The sequence below is a fragment of the Eretmochelys imbricata genome, chromosome 5 (genome assembly GCF_965152235.1).
Source record: "Eretmochelys imbricata isolate rEreImb1 chromosome 5, rEreImb1.hap1, whole genome shotgun sequence".
Lineage (NCBI taxonomy): Eukaryota > Metazoa > Chordata > Testudines > Cheloniidae > Eretmochelys > Eretmochelys imbricata.
In genome coordinates, this window is record NC_135576.1 from 33,230,172 (window position 1) to 33,252,675 (window position 22,504).

The window sequence follows — 22,504 nt, forward strand, 5'->3', positions numbered from 1 at the left end:
AGCTAACCACATGCATGCATTGTCATAAGCAGAACTGGGAAACTGAACACAGGACCACCTTCTGCTCTTAGTCACAGATGTCCACTGAAGTGAGTGAAGCTCTGAGTGCTTAATACCGCTGCCATCAGGTCACTTATTGAGGTTTCTACATATGAAAGTGGGAAGAGATTTTCACAAGTGCTTTGCTCCACTTTAGACATCTAAATAAGAATCTGATTTTTCAAAACTGTTCTGCACCCAAAATGCTGAGCTGTCTTGAAACACTGGCTCTTTATTTTGGTGCCCAAATAGAAGCTGAGCTCTTTTGAAAATTTTACCATTTTTACCATTTACCATTGGCCTAACTTCAATGCCAAGTTTGAAAAATCGGCCCTAATCTTTCTATCTTAGTTTCCCCGACATGGTGCTATTATGCTTCATACCTATACAGCAAGTGTTCTGACAAGTAATTAGTTGTTTGCATTGTTGTTGTAGCCATGTTGTCCCAGCATATAAGAAAGACAAGGTGGGTGAGATAATATCTTTTTAATTAATTAATTATTAAAATCTAATAATGATAAATAAATTAGCTGTTAATTAATTAGTTAATATTTGTAAAGAACTACAGAAAGACTCAAATTCACAAGGGTGTGTGGAGAACTCTTTAATGTACAGTTGGACCCAGGTTCTTAAAGGTATTAAGGCACCTAACTCCCACTGATTTCAATGGGAGTTAGGTGCCTTAATACCTTTGAGGATCTGAGGCTAAGTGACTCCCTAGATCCAGTTTAAGGGACAACTGTCTCTTGCAAAAAAAATTTAAATACATGTTGGTCCATTATGCACAGATCCTAGAATTAAGTCATACCTAGTTTAAAATGTAAACCATCTTTTAAAATAAGATAATCTGGATCACCAAATGAATTGTCCTTATTTGAGTCCTCCCAAATTCTCTTATTTCTGTGTAGGAATAAAACAGAAAGAAAAAAGCAACAAACCCAAGTTTTGTTTTTCTGAATATGTAGTGACAGTCTGAGTGTGCCAACTGTTAAGAGATGAAAGTTTACTGCACTGTGATACTGGAGAATCATAATTTGAAGAGCTTTAAAAGTATCATTTGTTTCTGCCTATAAGTAAATAAGTAAACTGTGTATTTCATACTAGCATTGCCACTGTAACTGATTGATCCAGTACCCTATGCAATAGTTAACATGATTTTGTCAGTTCTCTATGATCTAGCAAAATATTCAAACCATTTCACTGTACCCAATGTAGATGAAATGGTAGGCTATTATCAGCGTCTGGAATAAAGGACACTATCTGTTTGCTACTATACAATGGATATACACGTGTGCACACATAATCTCAACTGAACAGATACATTATTTATAAATCTTCTTCAAAAAGGTGAAAGTGTCCTTTTAGCACCCTGCCACCCATAAAACATGTTTTATGCATAGAAAGCATTTTACGTGGACAATAAACTTTACATAAATTGGTTATTTCCGGTGACTAATTTACTTTTATGTTTTCTAGAGGTACCCTTTTTAAAATGGTACATTCTGTTTCTACTTTACTGTGTTCAGCAATCAGTGTCTATTACTGTTGGTTTCCATAGCAACTAGACAGCTAACTGTTCTTAAATCTTCATTTGTCCACTACTTTTACAAATACTGTACAGTTAAGAATGGCTTCTTACAAAAGACACCAGCAAAAAACAGGCACGGACAAACACGTAACCCCTTCAGGTGAAGTTTCAGTTAATGCTATGGGAGCCTTTTCTTTGAAACAACCACAATTTATTCCAGATTTAATTCTTTAAAATGCTGTCACATCAGAAATTCAGTTGTTTTCTGCTTCCTCAGAGATTCAGTTCTACTATTGTTCATTCTTAGTCTGTATTTCACATTTTCACATTCGAGTCTCATGACCGTCTCCAGTTTTTAAAGGAAAAGTAGACCTTTGTCTCTCTTTTTTTCACCCAGATCCGTTATTGTCTGCTTTTGGATTATTTAGCATCATGGGGTGAGAGTTTTTAGGACCTTGCACAGGAACAAGGCTCCTCTGATGAGCTACTTTAAGACTGGGGCTAGAGACCTATATAAAGATACAATATAATTACTGCTGTCTCACAATGATGCCCATGAGCTCCAATCAGTATATAAGAAGGGTAGAGTCTCTCCTGAGTATAAGAAATTAGGGGCTCGGACAGAAGAAGCCCTGCAGGGAAACCCTAGGAATATACAACACTAGGAACAGCCAAGCATGGAGAGAAAATTTAGGTTTAGGATTGTGTTATATTACTGCAATGAGTGACCAATAAAACCAAACTCCAGGAAAGGAATATATTTGGATTATAAATCATGGGCATATATTCCATTTGAAGCAGGCCAGGAATTCTACCTCCTTATACCAAGTAAAACAAGAAATATTACAAACAGGCAGTAAGAAAGGTCAAGTACTAAAAGGATCTCTTATGATCATGACTATTCTCCCAAGCAAATCATGAGAGGATAACTGGATCATTTGAGCACTATGTTATTTTTAATATAGTGTAGAATTGTAATGTGTATATTACATGAAAGTACTGTTTTAATATTCTAATGCATTCCATTGCTATTTTATATTCCATAAATATACATTAAATTAAAGTCACAGTCAGGACATGGCAATGTTAAATCTGCATAGACAATCTTAACCATGCCTTCTAGTACATAGGCTTTATGGTTAGGTCTTCAGCTGGTGTAAATCAGCATAGCTCAAATGGAGATGGACTGATTGACATCAGGAAGCTCTGGGCCTTTGATTTCATGTTCATTATATGATCTGATACTATTTCACAAATAATTCAGTATACTAGCATACAATATTAAATAAAATCTCAGATGCATAGCATTAAAAGTGATGCAGAGGGTTTAGCAGGCTTTGTTATATAGTGTTTGTCAATCATCCCAGTTTTTAAAGAAATATATATGTACTATAGCATGTGTTTGAATACAATACAGAGGAAATGACCCAGATCCTTTATAAGAATAAACTTGCCAAATATCATCCTGGAAGAGAAAAGAATGATTGAGAATGGAAACGCTGATGTAATCCCAACTCTTGACATTGTTGCTGTGCTTTCCTCCTATAATACAATTCGTAAAATACTCTGGGATTGATCAGCATGAAAAGCATTAATTATTATTGGTGCTTCTCAATCATACTCAGATCTTAAACTCAGCTGGAGCTGTCCAGAGCAGAACTCTGGTAAATATTTTCAAACTCCCTGGAGTTTTTATATCATGTTAGGGGGGATAAGTGGGGGGGCTCCAGGAAATACTTTATAAGAATTTAATCCCTGATGATACTTTAAATTACACTGGCATGATAATCCATATTTCTTTTTATATTTTAGTAACCATTAGATCACAGTTGAAATTGGGTTCTATTCTCCTGCAGTGAAGGAGGCGAGGTGTGTTTTAGCCTACACATTTGCTTGGTTGCATATGCAGACCTCACATTTGCTTCAATAAGTGTCATATGTTTAACTACCTGTTTTGTGCATGCAGTGCCTTTTTGAGTATTTAAATACGGGTTTCCAAACACTGTGGGGACACTCACAGATGTTGTCAGTGCAGCTTAGGCAGGCAGACTTGAAAGTTTTTCCCACACTATTATTTTCACTCTTGGCTTGTACATACATTGCCTGGGATTCTCAAAAGTAGAAGCCACTTGACTGATTACTATTTTAGGGCTTGTCTACATGATGCTTTATTCCCCACCAGAGGGGTGTAAATTTTAGTCTGCACTAACTGGCCCATGTGGACTCTGCTGGTGTGCACTAAAAGTTCCCCTTTGCATACTATTATTTCAAACAGTACTACATTAATGTGCTCTAGGGAACCTTTGGTGCACACTAGCAGGGTCCACATAAGTTAGTTAGTACGTGACATGATAATACTGACTAAAAAATTACATCCCTCAGGTTCGGACTAATGCAGCATGTAGACAAGCCTTTACTGCATACAAAATATCAGTGTTAAATATTAGGGGTATAAAACAAACAGGACATGAACTTTATTTGCTGTTGTGTTTTGATCCTGGTGTTTATAAATGCCCTGTCAAAATACAATCCACTTATCACTTGGACACACTCTTTTTTACCAGAGCACAGGTGGGGCTTCCTACTGTTCCCCACTCCCAAATCAGAAAATGCCAGCTCCCCATTCTCAACCCAAACCTGCCTGCATCCCTCAGAAACATGAGATGAGCTGACTTTCTTTAACTGTACGTTACCCTCAGTGGAAGTGCTTTATCTGTGACATGAAAGTTACAGAAAACTTCACACTTAACAGTAGATTATTTTGACATTTGTAACGTTTTTTCTGAAGTAAAGTATCTGAGCTGTGATTAGGTCCCTTATGGGGGGTTTTTTGTCCTACATTTGGTAAACTGAAAAGAATGTCAGAGTTTACTATCTTAGTTCCCTTATCAAACATTTCAAAGAAAAATTTTAAAACCCCAGCTGATCTGTAGATAAACCTTTTTCTTTCACAGCAGCTGAGCTGCAGGCATGAAATACAATGGCAAAATGTACAACAGAACAAAGTAAAAGGCCCCTATACCATGTCCACTGTCACACCACTGCAAGGATTTTATAACATACAGGTACTGTTTTTCTCAGTTGACATCATATAGGTCTCAGCTAATGGAAAGAGACATGGAACATAATGTACCAACTAAATGCTGGACAGGAAACAGGAGATGGGATCATGAATCCAGCCTCCACAGCTAAAAGAGTCAAAACTCTGAATAGCAGGGAGACAAATGTTTTTAGCCATTTTCCCTTTAAGACATAAGCCAAAAAAGCTGCATCGAAGTGTTTTCCTTTCCTCGCTGCCTACCCTATCGTGAAAGCCAGCCAGCCATGCTCAAAAACGTTTGCTTTTAAATGAATCATGGCAATACAATAAAGATGCAACACGCAGATTAAGTTCAAATCAATGACACAAGCCGTAGCTTACATCAGCATGTTCCAAAGTGCAAAAATTGCTCCCAGAGAAAGTTCATCCAATAATGTGCCACAGGGATCGAGCACAGAGCAACATGCGCTCTGTGTGATGGCCCTGCTATTGCAGCTGTTCTTACCATGTTAAGTGACTTTTGTAATTTAGTAATACTGTCAGTGTTCCTAACATTTCCACTCACAAAATGTAGCGTGGTGGCTGTTTAAGGCTGCAGACCTCCCACTGTAACTTATTACATCCTTGGCTAGGAGATGAACTGTACTTTTCAGACTGGAATTCTACAGTAAATAATTAACTGTGCTGCTATCTTCTAGAACAAAGGGATAAGGTACTGTTGACATCTCATAACTCTATTCAGAAAAAAAATAGTTATATATTATTTACTTGTGTGCTTCCACAGATTGGAAGTTTGTAGAGTTTCAGAGAGAAGAATCTGCAGGGGCCTGCATTCTGCTAAACAATTATCTCCCTCACAAATCCAACCATTTCAACATGTACATCTTCAATATCTGCCTTTCTTAACAGCAAAAGTACTGAGACCAGATCCTAATTGGCAAAAGTTCCTGTACTTTCATTGTTTTATTCTTCCAGCAATAAACTGATCTCTCGTCAATGAGTTAAAAGGTTGTCCTTACCTACTCAAAGTTACTAATGCCAACCTGTCATTTTTTTTCAGTTTGCGGTACTATTCAAAGCTAGCACTGTTCAGCCAAAGGCTTGCTGTTCAGCAGCCTCAGAAAAGTCTCCTTTCCACCTTGCCTGCATATCACTGAACATCTGGAACGTGTTCTGATGGTGTTCCTGGGACATATTTTCTGCCGCTGTACAAGACCATTGGAAGGCAATAGGTTCTGCAGGAGTGTGCATCAGTAGGTGAGTTGAAGAGGTAAGTACACAGTAAAGAGACATCTGAATCACATGTAACCCATGTGGTGCCTGGAATCAAAGAAAACAGTGATGGGACTGAACCACAATCCTGGCTGCAAGCTAGATCCAAACTTTACAACTAGCTCCTTTTGATATATAATGAACTGAAAGAAAAGCCCACGTCAGAACACTGCAAACAAAGAACGTTCAGATCTGGATCTCAGCCCTAGTGCACAGGACCATCTCCCTTATAAAAGAAGCCCAACACTGTCAAACTTGAGTGCCTAAAATTGGGAACCTAAATTCAGATACAAGTACCTCAACAATCTGCCTGTTTTCCTGAGACATTCCAGAGGCTCAACACCTCTGAAAATCAGACCATTTATTTAGGTGCCAACTTAAGGTGCCCAAGGTTGAAAATTTTGAGCCTAGTGTTTTTTGACTAAGCCCTTCAAAGGCAGGGAACATATTTAAGGTATGGGTCTTGGAATATTTAGGGCAAAGCCTGATGAAAGAGGCATTAGAATGTGATTTACTAGCCTAAGAAGCTTCAAACTGAACCGTGGGTGTGTCTTTAAATTGAACCAGTTAGAAAGTACAGTACATCAACTTTTTCTTAAAAAATCTCCATTTGGGAAATATTATTCTTAAAGTATATAGAATAAAAATACTTAGAGCTCTATTTCTAAAGCAGGTAAACAGATTTTCTGGAAATAAGGGCAGGTCAAATGGTACATAAAGTATGGTCATCTCAGATAACTACTTTCCTGTCAGGTACACATAGGTGCTGGAACTTGGAGTGCTGTTGTACCCCCTGGCTTGAAGTAGTTTCCATTACATACAGGGTTTACAGTTTGATTCAGTGGCTCTCAATACCCCCAGGATAGAAATTGTTCCAGCACCCCTGCTCAGATAGCTAATGACTCTATTTTCCAACAGCTTCTGAGCAATGTGCTCTGAATTTGAGCATCTACAATGACAAACAGGAGCATGTAGGGCTGCTATGAGGTGTGTCTTAATTTACACATAGCTTACTCTATATTTTCCATGACCACATTAGCCTTTTTATGCTTTCCTGTGTTAGTAAATGTTACTCCTGCTGACAGCTTGAATAATTGCTTTATGCAGAATGGATTTAACTTTTTTTTTTAAGTTACATTTACAGCACATTTCAGAGTGGCCATGCTCCACTGGAATTTTAAAAGGACAAATATTTCTGGTGTTTGCAATTTAAAAAAAATTAATTGTATTCATTTTTTCCAGAATGTGCTGTTATGGAAAGGTAAAATGAATAGGACTATTTATTCCATAAGAAAATACTGTTTATTTCCTATTTCTTTATATTTTGTTGTTATGTTAGGTTAAATTGTGGCATTTTATAGCTACTCTAAAGGATAAAACAAATTGTGTTTTGGAAAAATCATCTGTTTTAAAACTGAAACTGCTTCCTGTAACAAATCCATGGCTGTCTAATGTAATGCATCAGCTAAGCAATACTGAGCATTGTGAAGATTTTACTTCACCTATCAGCAGTAACAATGATTCTATCTTCTATAAATCAGCTGCAGTGGAGCTGTGGCATCTGGTATTTGCTTCCTAGAGCCCAACTAAATTTATCTTCAAGGTTTGGTGGAAAATCCATTTCTTTTTTCAGACTTTTGACTGTATGATAGATTGGTTTATCTTGGGTGAGAAGAGCATGTAGGTGTTTGGTTTTCAGATGTCATACATGTTAACTTTGTTACCTCTGCCCAAAAACATTATACAAGGCATATTCTATAAATTAAAAATATGCATAAAGAAATGTGCACTTGTACATACTAATTGTCTACATTCAGAGAGTACATCTACTGGACTCTACATGTGTGGCGCTGAAGAGAAAACTAGTCGAGTGCAAGGCTTGAGTATAAATCCCAAACCATGGTGAATATGAGGCTGGATTGGTTTGTGAGAAACCTACTGGGAGGCATTGGCCTGCATTTTAGCAAAGCTTCCCCAGTCAGTTTTGGATACTTCCCTTCCAAATCTTCATTAATCTGAGGTGAATCTTGGGAGGACCCAAAAGCTTCCATTAAAGCTGTGTCTGACACACCTGGGCAGTTTCATGAACTCCACACCTGCCATCACAAGCCAAAAGGTAAATAAAACCAACAAGGTTTCAGGTTCATGCCAGGTTTCACACATCAGTAAATATAGCTTGAAATGTTTGGCTCCAAAAACATGGGCCAATACCACCTGAGCAAAGAAGAATGTCTGTTAGCTATTGTACTAGTAAGACTTCTACTGTCTTCTTGAGCCAGTCTCTAGAGGATTAGTAGTAGGTTGATCACAAACACCTGAGCTCATCTTGCATTCTATCTAGTAGAGGGCAGAGCTGCACCTCATACATATTAGTCCCTTGGCTAAAAGACAGGTGAAGCAGTTCTCTTCAAGCAACACAAACAACAATTTTTTTCAAATGACTGCAAACACAAACAGCAATCACAGTGGTTTCCATAGAAGTGGAGCCAATGCTGCTCTGGTTACAGTTCCTTAGAGCTCCTAAAAGTGTTGGAAAATGGAAGTACTTAAATGGTGAGCTAACAGAAAAAGTTTATCATCAATTCAGGGCTGTAGCAGGAGCGGGGATGGGTTTTCAACTTTTTCCCCCAATATATAGTGATTTCTGAATTTAACACGTTTACAAATGATTGCATATCCACACACCATTTTTTAAAAAAAAATCCAGAATCCCCATATCTATAGAATTATTTGTTTGAAGTCTTATACAATTTCTCCCCTTATGTTAAACAAAAAACCTAATACCTTGATACTAATGACCTGTTTATTAGAAAACTGTAACTGCTTCATAAAGACTTTCTTTGTTTTCTTCAGAATTAAATATGCCATGTACATGGCCTCTTGGGGTTTACCAGTTGCTGTGAAAAGTCAAGACATATGGCGCTTTATCCTTTCTGTGAGTACAGGACTAATTTCCTCTGATTAGGGATACCTTATCAGATTGAGATGGATTCTAACCTCACAGTGAAAAACACCTGTAAGATAAAGTGGAGTCACATTACTAATAAAGCAGCAGACAAAGATTTCCTCCCCAGGAAATTAGCATTGCCATCTCTCTCTGAGTGAAATGATATGAGGTAATTCCTGGGCATATCAGATATGCCAGAGAAAGAGAAACCTATTGCAGTAAATCTGAAGAAAACCCAGGAGTCACCATTGAGCTAATTGAATCTGGGATGATATGATCATAAGAGATAAAAACACATTAAACAAATGAGAATCTTTTACAATACACTACTTGATTTAAAATTCACCTCTTCCTAATGCAAGGTGAACCACACAGTTTGAATAAAGATGTTAAATTTATTATCAAAGTTTTAGATTTCAAAGTGTACTTAGATTGAGAGAAAAAATATGTTTGCTTGTGGATAAAATGCTGGAGAATCAGTTTTAAAATCTATATTTTGTGCTGTTTTTTCTCAGCTTCTTTTGTTTAATTCCATATTTTTTTAATGAAGTAGTGTTCTTTAACTTTAGTTTTCCATTTTACCATAGTTTATCTTTCTTGTTACCCTTTTCTCCTATTTTTCCTTATTCCTATATTTTCTTGTTTATAGATTCATAGATATTTAGGTCAGAAGGGACCATTATGATCATCTAGTCTGACCTCCTGCACAACGCAGGCCACAGAATTTCACCCACCACTCCTGCAAAAAACCTCACACCTATATCTGTGGTATTGAAGTCCTCAAATTGTAGTTTAAAGACTTCAAGGAGCAGAGAATCCTCCAGCAAGTGACCCGTGCCCCATGCTACAGAGGAAGGTGAAAAACCTCCAGGGCCTCTTCCAATCTGCCCTGGAGGAAAATTCCTTCCCGACCCCAAATATGGCGATCAGCTAAACCCTGAGCATATGGGCAAGATTCATCAGCCAGATACTACAGAAAATTCTTTCCTGGGTAACTCGGATCACACCCCATCTAATATCCCATCACAGGCCATTGGGCCTATTTACCATGAATATTTAATTACCAAAACCATCTTAACCCATCATACCATCTCCTCCATAAATTTATCGAGTTTAATCTTAAAGCCAGATAGATCTTTTGCCCCCGCTGCTTCACTTGGAAGGCTATTCCAAAACTTTACTCCTCTGATGGTGTCATAAATATAAAGGGAAGGGTAAACCCCTTTGAAATTCCTCGTGGCCAGGGGAAAGCTCCTCTCACCTGTAAAGGGTTAAGAAGCTAAAGGTAACCTCGCTGGCACCTGACCAAAATGACCAATGAGGAGACAAGATACTTTCAAAAGCTGGGAGGAGGGAGAGAAACAAAGGGTCTGTGTTGGTCTGTACGCTGGTCTTTGCCAGGGATAGACCAGGAATGGAGTCTTAGAACTTTTAGTAAGTAATCTAGCTAGGTATGTGTTAGATTATGATTTCTTTAAATGGCTGAGAAAAGAATTGTGCTGAATAGAATAACTATTTCTGTCTGTGTATCTTTTTTGTAACTTAAGGTTTTGCCTAGAGGGGTTCTCTATGTTTTTGAATCTAATTACCCTGTAAGATATCTACCATCCTGATTTTACAGGGGGGATTTCTTTATTTCTATTTACTTCTATTTTTATTAAAAGTCTTCTTGTAAAAAACTGAATGCTTTTTCATTGTTCTCAGATCCAAGGGTTTGGGTCTGTGGTCACCTATGCAAATTGGTGAGGCTTTTTATCCAACATTTCCCAGGAAAGGGGGGGTGCAAGTGTTGGGAGGATTGTTCATTGTTCTTAAGATCCAAGGGTCTGGGTCTGTAGTCACCTAGGCAAATTGGTGAGGCTTTTTACCAAACCTTGTCCAGGAAGTGGGGTGCAAGGTTTTGGGAAGTATTTTGGGGGGAAGGACGCGTCCAAACAGCTCTTCCCCAGTAACCAGTATTAGTTTGGTGGTGGTAGCGGGCAGTCCAAGGACAACGGCGGGGAATATTTTGTACCTTGGGGAAGTTTTGACCTAAGCTGGTAAAGATAAGCTTAGGAGGGTTTTTCATGCAGGTCCCCACATCTGTACCCTAGAGTTCAGAGTGGGGGAGGAACCTTGACAGATGGTTAGAAACCTTCGTCTAATTTCTAGTCTAAATTTCCTGGTGGCCAGTTTATATCCATTTGTTCTTGTGTCAACATTGGTACTGAGCTTAAATAATTCCTCTCCCTCTCCAGTATTTATTCCTCTGATATATTTATAGAGAGCAATCATATCTCCCCTGAACCTTCTTTTAGTTAGGCTAAACAAGCCAAGCTCCTTGAGTCTCCTTTCATAAGACAAGTTTTCCATTCCTCAGATCATCCTAGTAGCCCTTCTCTGTACCCGTTCCAGTTTGAATTCATCCTTCTTAAACATGGGAGACCAGAACTGCACACAGTATTCCAGGTGAAGTCTCACCAGTGCCTTGTATAACGGTACTAAAACCTCCTTATCCCTACTGGAAATACCTCTCCTGATGCATCCCAAGACCGCATTAGCTTTTTGCACGGCCATATCATATTGGCGGCTCATAGTCATCCTATGATCAACCAGTACTCCAAGGTCCTTTTCCTCCTTCGCTACTTCTAATTGATGCATCCCTAGCTTATAGCTAAAATTCTTGTTATTAATCCCTAAATGCATAACTTTACACTTCTCACTATTAAATTTCATCCTATTACTATTACTCCAGTTTACAAGGTCATCCGGATCCTCCTGTAGGGTATCCCTGTCCTTCTCTAAATTGGCAATACCTCCCAGCTTTGTATCATCCGCAGACTTTATTAGCACACTCCCACTTTTTGTGCCAAGGTCAGTAATAAAAAGATTAAATAAGATTGGTCCCAAAACCAATCCTTGAGGAACTCCACTGGTAACCTCCCTCCAGCCTGACAGTTCACCTTTCAGTAGGACCCGTTGTAGTCTCCCCTTTAACCAATTCCTTATCCACCTTTCAATTTTCCTATTGATCCCCATCTTATCCAATTTAACTAATAATTCCCCATGTGGCACGGTATCAAACGCCTTACTAAAATCTAGGTAAATTAGATCCACTGCGTTTCCTTTGTCTAAAAAATCTGTTACTTTCTCAAAGAAGGAGATTAGGTTGGTTTGGCACAATTTTGTAAAACCATGTTGTATTTTGTCCCATTTACTATTGACTTCAATGTCCTTACCTACCTTCTTCAAAATTTTTTCCAAGACCTTGCATACTACAGATGTCAAACTAACAGATCTATAATTACTCGGATCACTTATTTTCCCTTTCTTAAAAATAGGAACTATGTTAGCAATTCTCCAATCATACGGTACAACCCCTGAGTTTACAGATTCATTAAAAATTCTTGCTAATGGGCTTGCAATTTCATGTGCCAATTCCTTTAATATTCTTGGATGAAGATTATCTGGGCCCCCCGATTTAGTCCCATTAAGCTGTTTGAGTTTCGCTTCTACCTCAAATATGGTAATGTCTACCTCCATATCCTCATTCCCATTTGTCATGCTACCATTATCCCTAAGATCCTCTTTAGTCTTATTAAAGACTGAGGCAAAGTATTTGTTTAGATATTGGGCCATGCCTAGATTATCCTTGACTTCCGCTCCATCCTCAGTGTTTAGCGGTCCCACTTCTTTCTTTGTTTTCTTCTTATTTATATGACCATAGAACCTTTTACTATTGGTTTTAATTCCCTTTGCAAGGTCCAACTCTACTTGACTTTTAGCCTGTCTCACTTTATCCCTACATGTTCTGACCTCAATAAGGTAGCTTTCCTTGTTGATCCCTCCCTTCTTCCACTCCCTGTATGCTTTCTGCTTTTTCTTAATCACCTCTCTGAGATGCTTGCTCATGCAGCTTGGTCTACAACTCCTGCCTATGAATTTTTTCCCCTTTCTTGGAATGCAGGCTTCCGATAGCTTCTGCAGCTTTGATTTAAAATAATCCCAGGCCTCCTCTACCTTTAGATCCATAAATTCTTCAGTCCAATCCACTTCCCTAACTAATTTCCTTAATTTTTGAAAGTCAGCCCTTTTGAAATCAAAAACCCTAGTTGCAGATTTATTTTTATTAATCCTTCCATTCAGTTTGAACTGAATTAGCTCATGATCACTTGAGCCAAGATTATCCCCTACAACCATTTCTTCTATGAGGTCCTCACTACTCACCAAAACCAAATCTAAAATGGCATCCCCTCTAGTCAGTTCAGCAACTACTTGATGAAGGAATCCATCAGCTATCGCATCTAGGAAAATCTGAGCCCTATTATTATTACTAGCACTCGTCCTCCAGTCTATATCTGGAAAGTTAAAGTCTCCCATGATCACGCAGTTTCCATTTGTATTTACTTCATTAAAAACATTAAAGAGGGCTCTATCCATATCCAGATTAGATCCCGGCGGTCTATAGCACACCCCAAGCACTATCCCAGGGGAGTTTGTGCATTTTTTATTCAACTATATTAATAGGCAACTATATGGACTATTTTCCCTCCCTTTTTCTGTGCTTCCATCTTTTGGGGGGTGGGATCAAATTTATCCTACTGGGATAGATGGGAGGAACAACTCAGGCACACAGCGGATGGTTTTGTTGTACATCGGGGAGGTGCATGAAAAAGGGAAAGAGACATTAAGGTTCCCCAGTTCTCATTCTAAAGCCCCACGCTCTTCTTCTGTGCTGGTTTGGATTTGTCTCTATAGTCTGCAGAGAGCTAGTTGACAGGCCCATGGAGAGAATGAGGGGAAGTACTGGAAGGTAGGCAATGTGTCAGCAAGTGGCAAAAGGGTGGAGAAGGTCCTGGGGTGTATATGCATTCAGCCAGACTGTGGTCCATTTTACCAGTTCAGCAGGCTAAAGATTCCTTCAGATGGCATGTTTGCAAGGATTACCAAAGCAAGAACAAAAGGGAGAATTATTTGCCTTGTGATTCTGCTTCTTTGAAAGTGTCATCCTGAAGGTTTCTCTTTCACATCCCTGCCTCCCTTATTTGGAGATTACCTTTTTCTAGGTTTTTTTCCCCCCTCTCTTCTCTTGCACTCTGCTTTTTTGTTTGTTTTTTCTTTAAGACTTAATTAACTACAGTTCATGGAGAGGTACATTAATTATAGTGTAGCTAAAATGTGAAGATTTCTGGAAACTGTAGTTACAGTCTGGTCCCAGTAGTTGCCACATACTGGTTTTCAGCCAGCACAGTTCAGTACGTTGTATGGTTGAATACAGATAAAAACTAACATGTCCAAAAGTCTCATCCACTTGTTTTCTTCCAAGGGAGTTACGTACGCTCAGACGTACTTCTGGCCTTCTTGTGTTATGTATTTTTTTCTTTATATATGCAGACCCATGTAAATATAGACTAAATGGAACTATTTTCCTAAAAAGTATGTGTAGTAACACCAGAATGCTGTGAAATGGCAGTTGAAGTACTCCATTTCCAGTGCAGAAGAATAGGATATTAGAGTCCAATTGCAGATGTAAGTACACAGCTCAAACAGGAATTAGACCAGAATAAGGGTTTGCTTCAAAACACAGCAATTCAGCTCTACATTTAAGCCTCTGACTGTAGGATTCTGTGATAAGTACATATATCAGAAAGTTTAACTTCAGAGAAATTAGTTTAACTGCCACTTAATGTACCAGAAATCCAAAATATGTGTATTAATTAGGAGACCAACAAAGTAATTATAAATAATTTAGTATTTAAGTTATGCTTATGGATATGTGAATTGGGCATAATATAGGTATCAAAAATTAGAACCATAGTGTAATTACAGTGAAACTATGCAGTCACGGATGCACCTGTATTATGAAGTATATCCAATACTTAATTTGCAATGATAGAGATGCCAGGGCTCAAGCAGTTTTTTTTAACTTTTATAACTAAAGTGGCATTCTCAGAAGTGCCGGGACTATAAACTGCCAAGCCTAGAAGTGTCGGGACTCAGCCCCGAAAAGCCCTGGCATAAATTAAGCACTGAGTATATCCACGGGCCTATATGTTGGTCATCAGGAATAGACCTATCCTTCTGGGAGCTTTACTTCCCACACAGATGAAGGAAATGACTGAGTCCTTTAGAGTGTGCATTTATACTCTAGTAGTGGTGATGCGCAACGGCCAGAAGGGGACCTAGATTGTGTTCTGTGACACCACTGCTGCTCTAAACAATAAAACCTTAAAAGCCAAGAGTTCTACAGTCTCAAGCTAAGGAGATAATGCCCCAGGAGTGAGAATTCTGCACAGGTTGTATCTTTATGGATCACTAGGCTTTTGTAAAACTATGTACACCCCCATTTTCAGAGACACAAGGTCCTCAGCCTATATACTTCCTTATCCCCTACACCGAACACACTCTACAGTGGACCTTCTCCCAGGCTGGTCACTCTTGGGAAAGATCAGATACATCTGCAAGCTGCTGTGGTGAGTGTCAATCCCAAGACAACTGCAAAAATGACAGTTCTCTTGGAATTTGTGTAAAATTCAGTTTCAACTCATACCTTCGTGACTCAAATACATCTACATTTTTATTTCATCAGGGCAAACAGTAAGATTCTTGGAGCCATTGGAGCATTTCAAAGGTGTAGTGAATCAAATCTTTCCTCATTCCCAGAATTCATGTGTGTAATTTCTGCCATTGCCAACCAAGGAGTGAGAAAATGAGTTTGACTTAAACCCACCTTTTCCTTATGTGTTTCTCTGGCATGGGCAACCCTGGTCAGCTTGCCAGGATATTTCTAATGAATCTCTTCATCATTAGTGGATTGTTAAAGGGATATTTTAATGCTACAATTTGAAAGTTATAGGGGGTGCTATAAAATCTAGTATGAACTGAAAAATTCCCATGATATTCAAAAAAAGTAATGCAAAAGTTTAAAATGTATTTCCTTGTAGCATTGGACCCCTAACCACAACAGCATTGTATTAACAACTGATAAACAAAAGAAAGCAACTATAAACTGAAAGGGAAATGAACCAGTTTGGTTTCACTTTCCCTGCTAAGTGACGTGCAAAAACATTAAACAATTAGATTTTTCAACTTATCTTAGTTTGTTCTATTGTTGTTAGTACAGAAATAAGGGGAGACCAAGTAAATGTATATTTTGTGGACCAAATATTCCAAAGGTATAACTCAGTATAGCGTCATTGACTTCAGTAGAAGAGTGCTGATTTACATCAGCTGACTACCTGGTGAAAGGATGGTCCATTGGTTAGGACACTAGCTTAGGAATGGGGACGACTTGGTTCAACTCCTTACTACCCTAGACTTCCTGTTTGACCTTGGGGCTTTCACTTATGTTCCCCGTGCCTCAGTTCCCCATCCCTAGAATTGGAGATTGTAACCTTTCCCTAGCCCAACAGGCTATTGTGAGGTTAATATTTTTAAAGCACGTTGAGATCTATTGGTGGAAAGAACTCTATGAAAGCTAAGTTTTATTATATCTTGTCCTTGTCTCTCAGGGTAAACTGAATAGCAACCGCAAAATATTTAAATACTGTGCATGACAATGGTTTGAAGCATAGTCATAACAAACAGGAAAAGTTGGAGCATGTGGCCTCCTGTGTTTATGCTTGTCTATTTACGTGTAAGACTAATAATATTGGAATTTCCATCACCAACATATTAAAAACACATTTACAAGTCTGTTGAGTTCTTACTAGGATCTGTTTTCACCAGTGTTTGGTAATATACATCTCTGCTGAGAAAACAGTGACATAGAGCTGTTGTCTAAAATAACCAACATATTCATGACTTTCTGTATACAATTTGGAATCCAGGTTAACAACATTTTAAAGGTCCCTGTTAAAGAGCCTAGAAAGAATATTTACGTTCTTAACCAATTCACTCCTGTGTGTGTGTGTGTTACTTTAAAGTAGCAGGCTAGATAAATAAAGGTATTATCATGAACAGTCTATGTTAGTTAATCTGTAATATAGTGGAACATATTCCAACATTCCTACATAATTTATGTGAGCAAATACTATTCCATATTTTAGAAAATCTTTCAGATTAGCAAGAGTGCTAACCAAGTGACAACCATACTGGTTTATAATGTTTTATTAACTATTATTATTATTTATTTAATATTTATACTAATGTAGCACTCAGAAGTGCCGGTCAGGTTCAGGCCCAAGTATGCTGGGCAATGTACAAACACATAGGAGTTACACAATCCCGTCTCTGAAGAATTTACAGTGTAATTTTCTTTGCCATTACAATCTTCCAGTTATTCAGTCTTGTCACCTTCTAAGATTTGAAAGTACAGTACCATGTTATGTACAGGGCAGTATATGATGAGCATAGCTGTTCTTAAGGGAAGATAGATGTGTGCAACAGAGATAAAGAGACAGAAAAAGTGAAAGGGGGTGAGGAATGAAAATGCTACTTCTGAAACTGTATAAAATATAATTCCTGCTGTCTGGACTGTCCCCAGGGTAGTCACGATACATGTATTCACTCCTTGCCTGCTGCACTGTTGTCATCTAGGAAAACAGCTCTTCCTCTGCCTTCCTAGGAAAGTTGTGTGCAAAACAGTCGCCCTTACCCCCCAGGAAAAAATAATAAAACACCTGGGGAAATGGGAAATGAAAAAATAGAAGAGTGATTTTTTTAGTGTGAATATCTTTTAGCTAAACCAGTCTGTGAAAAAAGCCATCGATAGGAGCAGGACAAGTAAGAATGCTGATGATTTAGAAACAGCATAGTTGCCTGAGTGATGAGCCAATTCTTAATGCAAGCAGGCAGCAATGTGTATCTTGTAATATCTTTTAAGTGCCAAAACAAAAATGTGTACTTAGAATAGTAAAATAGCTGTGCTGTAAATAGCACTAAGATGCTACAGGTGACGTAGAAATTAGATAGATAGATAGATTGATTCCAAGACCAGAATGGACTGTTGTGATCATCTAGACCAGTGGTCCCCAATGCAGTGCACATGGGTGCTATGGCGCCTGCCAGGGCATTTTTGTGCACATGGGTGCTATGGCGCCTGCCAGGGCATTTTTGTGCACCCGTAGGACACCACGCTGCCGAAATGCCGCCGAGAAGCGGCATTTCGGTGGCAACGCTTCTTGCCGCTGCCGCTTCTCGGCAGCATTTCAGAGGCAGGGTGTGTGGCGCCTGCCACAGTCTTTCTTCTGGGAATAGCAATATGCTATTCCCACAGAAAGGTTGGGGACCACTGATCTAGACCATTGATACTCAGACTGAGGTTCGGGAGCCACAAGTGGCTCTTTAATGTTTCCTGCATCTCGTTGAGCATGTGGTATTAATACACTGTATGATTTAATTATTAACCAGTCTAAGTTCTAAACCAATCAGGATTCTTTTACAATGTTATTAACCAATTGTAGTCGATAAAATAATAATACTTAGTCAGCCATTTTGCTGAGAATAATATGTATACATAAATAGAAAATGAAACAATGAATTCAAACTGCTATGGCTCTTTTGGGTATTGTTGAATGCTAATTTGGCTCCTGAACCACTGAGGTCTGAGTATCACTGATCTAGACTGACCTCCAATATAATACAGGCCATAGAACTTCCCCAGAATAATTCCTAGAATATATCTAGGTATATCTTTATACAGTCTTCATTTTAAAATTGCCAGTGACAGAAAATCTACAACTCTTGGACAATTGGTCCAATGGTTAATTACTCTCACTGTTAAAAATTTACCCCTTATTTTCACTCTGAATTTGTGTAAGCTTCAGCTTTCAGCCACTGGAGCATTTTATACCTTTCTCTGCTAAACTGAAGAGCCCACTGTCAAATATTTGTTCCCCATTGGATGTACTTATCATCGCCCCTTAATCTTCTCTTAGTTACGCTAAACAGATTGAGCTCACTGGGTCTGTCACTATAAGGCATGTTTTCTAATTCTTTAATCATTTTTGTGGCTCTTCTCTGAACCTTCTCCAATATATCAACATCCTTCTTGAATTGTGAACAACAGCACTGGACACAGAATTCCAGCAGCGGTCACACCTATGCTATAGAGGTAAAATAACCTCTCTGCTCCTATTCCAGATTCCCCTGTTTATGCATCCTAAGATCACATTAGCCTTTTTGGACACAGCGTCACACTGGGAGCTCATGTTCAGCTGATTATGCACCAGGACCCCCAAATCTTTTTCAGAGTCACTGCTTCCCTGGATAGACTCCTTACTCACTTTTAATACAGTCCTTATTCAGGCAAAACTGTCATTTATTTCAATGGAACAAAAAAAGGACTAAAGTATGAGTTTTCAAGGTGCCCTCAACTCCCATTTACTTCCATCCTATTTTCTGTTCCTAAATAAAGACATCAGGATCTGGCCCATGCTTAATGGACTATTAAAGATGTTATTCAAATGCCTAGGAACATATTTTAGATTTGATGTAGGAATTACTGCATGAAATTATAAGACTTGTGTGTGTAATGCAGGAGGTCAGACTAAATGTTCATAATGGTCCTTTCTGGCCTTAAAATCTATAACTCTGAATTATAGGAGTCTCCATAGCAGATCTGACTGCTGTTCTGTCTAGGCACCATTGATGTGGACACAGCAGCAAAATGAGGACAGACACATGCACGTAATTAAGCAGCAGGCTGCAACTTTTATTAAACTTTAACACAGGGGAGGGGCGCTTCCCGCCCATCAGGCGTTTAATTGGTTCCAGTGCTGAGGTTACAGGGCTCCTTCGCATATAAACCATACCAAAGGGTGGCTCTCCTCAGCCTAGCCCCCAGGACTCCTCTCTTTTAGCCTTAGCACCCTCCCCCCACCGCCATGAGGTGGGAAAGGGGTGCAGCAAGACAAGGACCTCGTCCTCTGAAGGCCACAATGTCTCAACTTATTGCATGAGCCCAAGGCCCATCACCAAAAGCCCAGGACTTTTACCTCTGGTAACTGTTCATTTTATTCTCTTAACCACGCTGGAAACCACAATGCTGCAAATTGCAACAAACATAGGAACATAAGAACAGCCATACTGGGTTGGACCAAAAGTCCATCTTGCCCAGTATCCTGTCTTCTGACAGTGGCCTATGCCAGGTGCCCTAGTGGGGCAAACAACACCAACCTAGTACCTCAGTTAGGTATTAAGCACACTCCTACTTAACTCTAGGGTGACCAAGTATGAAAAACTGGGATGGGGGTGGGGAGTAATAGATGCCTATATAAGAAAAAGCCCCTTCATCTATAAGTAATTCAGACTGAAAGTATGGGCTTACTTCTTACATTTAGAATACAAAACTTTGCTTTGGTCTAGTTTTGATTGTTTTCTTGGTTACTTTCGTACTGCTTCTTGTGTATCATTTGATTATCCAAAGTTTGCTAATCACAATTATGGCAATAGTGGTTTATGGCACCAGTCATGGGATTATTCAGATGAATAAAACTGCTCACATGCGTAAGTGTTGGTAGAATCCAGTTCTTAGTTTCTAATGTATATGTTTTTACCTGTTGAAAATGATGCTCATAATTTGTATGGAGCTATAAAAACAATAAATAAAATCAATAAAAAATAAAATCACATTAGCAGCCCATTGTTAGAATTTATGAAATTCAAGGAGATATTTTTGTGCTTAGAACTGCGCTCTGATCAAAGACATATGTGTCTCCTTCCTGTCTCTTGGACTATGTAAACAGTTTCTAACAGCCCCTTTTTCTTCTTCATTCAAACAATGGCAATTGTAACTAAGAAGAAAGTTAGCAACAGGTGAAAGCTTATTTTTAATGGTGAGACCAAATTTTATTAACCTAAAATAAAACATGAACTTCCCCCACCCCAAATCCTCTTTGATGTTTCATAGATAATATACTTTCATGTGCTTACACCTTGTAATATTTGCTTTTCCAAAAGAGTTTAGAAGCCAACCCTTTGCAGGCACACCATAATAACTGTAAAAAGTCTCATTTTCCCAATATTTATTATGAAAACACATAAGATTATAAGATTTATATGGTAAAATTTGGCAACCTTCACTTATATACTTGAACTGTGAAATGTAAATCAAATCTGGGAGAGTCTTTCTAAAAATAAGGTATTTGTTATCTGATTAAGTGTGTGCTGCTGGGTAATGCATAGATAAGGTATTTGTAACATATAACTGTAAGTATAATTTAATTTTTTCTATATTCCTTAAAAACTACAATATTTTTTCTTTTTTTACTTTATTTTGTCAAGATTGGTTGATGGTGGCATTTGTCATTCATTTTTAACTTTACAAAAATCCAGTACGAAAGAAATAAGAAAAGCAACAGAATTCTGTTTCTGTCTATACTCACCACGCGCACACACGTACCCAACTATACTATGCTATTCTATATTGTACTATACTTTATTGAGTATGGAAAGCAAAGAATTACCAAAAGTGGACCTAATTCAGAGGTTCTGTAAATGGTGGTTTACAGTAATCTACAGACTGGTAAATTAGATTACCGTAAAATGGATTTTAGTAAGAAAAACAACCTGTTAGGGTGTAAGAAGGTGTAAGATTTAAAGCCTTTTCCAAGAAAAGGGTCAAATTTTGGTGTCAGACATACCATGATTAATTGAGAACACTTCAATGGAGAACACCTCCAGTAGCAATTGTCTGCACTCCATCTTGGAGCTAATCATCTGAGAGTCTCATTCATTCTAATGAAGTCAGGAATGAGGTTGAGCTGAGAGAAGTGAAGTTATGGTCAGGGAATACACAGCTGAGCTCCTTTGGGCAATCCCCTGCTAGGGACCTATAACAGGATGTGCTAGTCCTTTTTGGGAAGCTACAAGCTCAGCAAGGTGCTGTTCCTGGGTCAGTTCAGACCTAGGTATTCTGGGGGTGGTAATTTCCAGACAAGCTGATGGGCTTAGGGTAAGACCTGATCATAGGTGCTGGAACTGGGGTGCTTCCACACCCCCTGGCTTGAAGTGATTTCCATCTGGTACAGGGTTTACAAGTTTGGTTCATTGTCTCTCAGCATCCCCACTATACAAATTGTTCCAGCACCCCTGGGCCTGCTGGGAAAAAAGAAATCAGGTATAAGAAGCAGCTTTTTCCCTCAGCTTTGGAGAGACTTAGAGAGAATAGCAAATGCTAGAGGGGACGTCTTGCAACTGAGAATCCTGGGAGGGGTTGTGGAGAGAAGTTTGTGGAAGAGCTAGGGATAAAAGCCCTAAAGAGGAAGACAGTCATTTGTAGAAAGTAGCCCTCGGAGTGGGGAGGGAAATGAAATGGGAATAGGTTGTATTTGGAGTGGACAGTTGCTTCACTGTTTAGAGTGTAGGGAACTCATGTTAGAAATGAGCTCTCCTTTGATTTAGAGATGCCATCTAGAAGTGATGTGACTTCACCCACGATATCCCTGCATCAATGGGGGATGGAGGAGGTTGTACAGACTCCTGAGGAAGGGGTGTGACACAGAAGGAGATGCTAGGTGAAGTGCTTCACCCCTTGGAGAGGGAAGAAGGAGGATGCACCACTGAGGGTGGGCTGTTACCCAGAGAAGAGAGACAGTGTAGAAGCTGAATTTTCATTGTATCTGATGTTTGTATTGGGACTCTTTTATCCTGGAGGGGATGGAGATGTTCTTATTTATCTACAGAGCTAAATTAAACTACCCAGCCAATGAGAGGAAGATTGCCAGTCAGTGGGAGAACTGGGGTGCAGCAACACCTA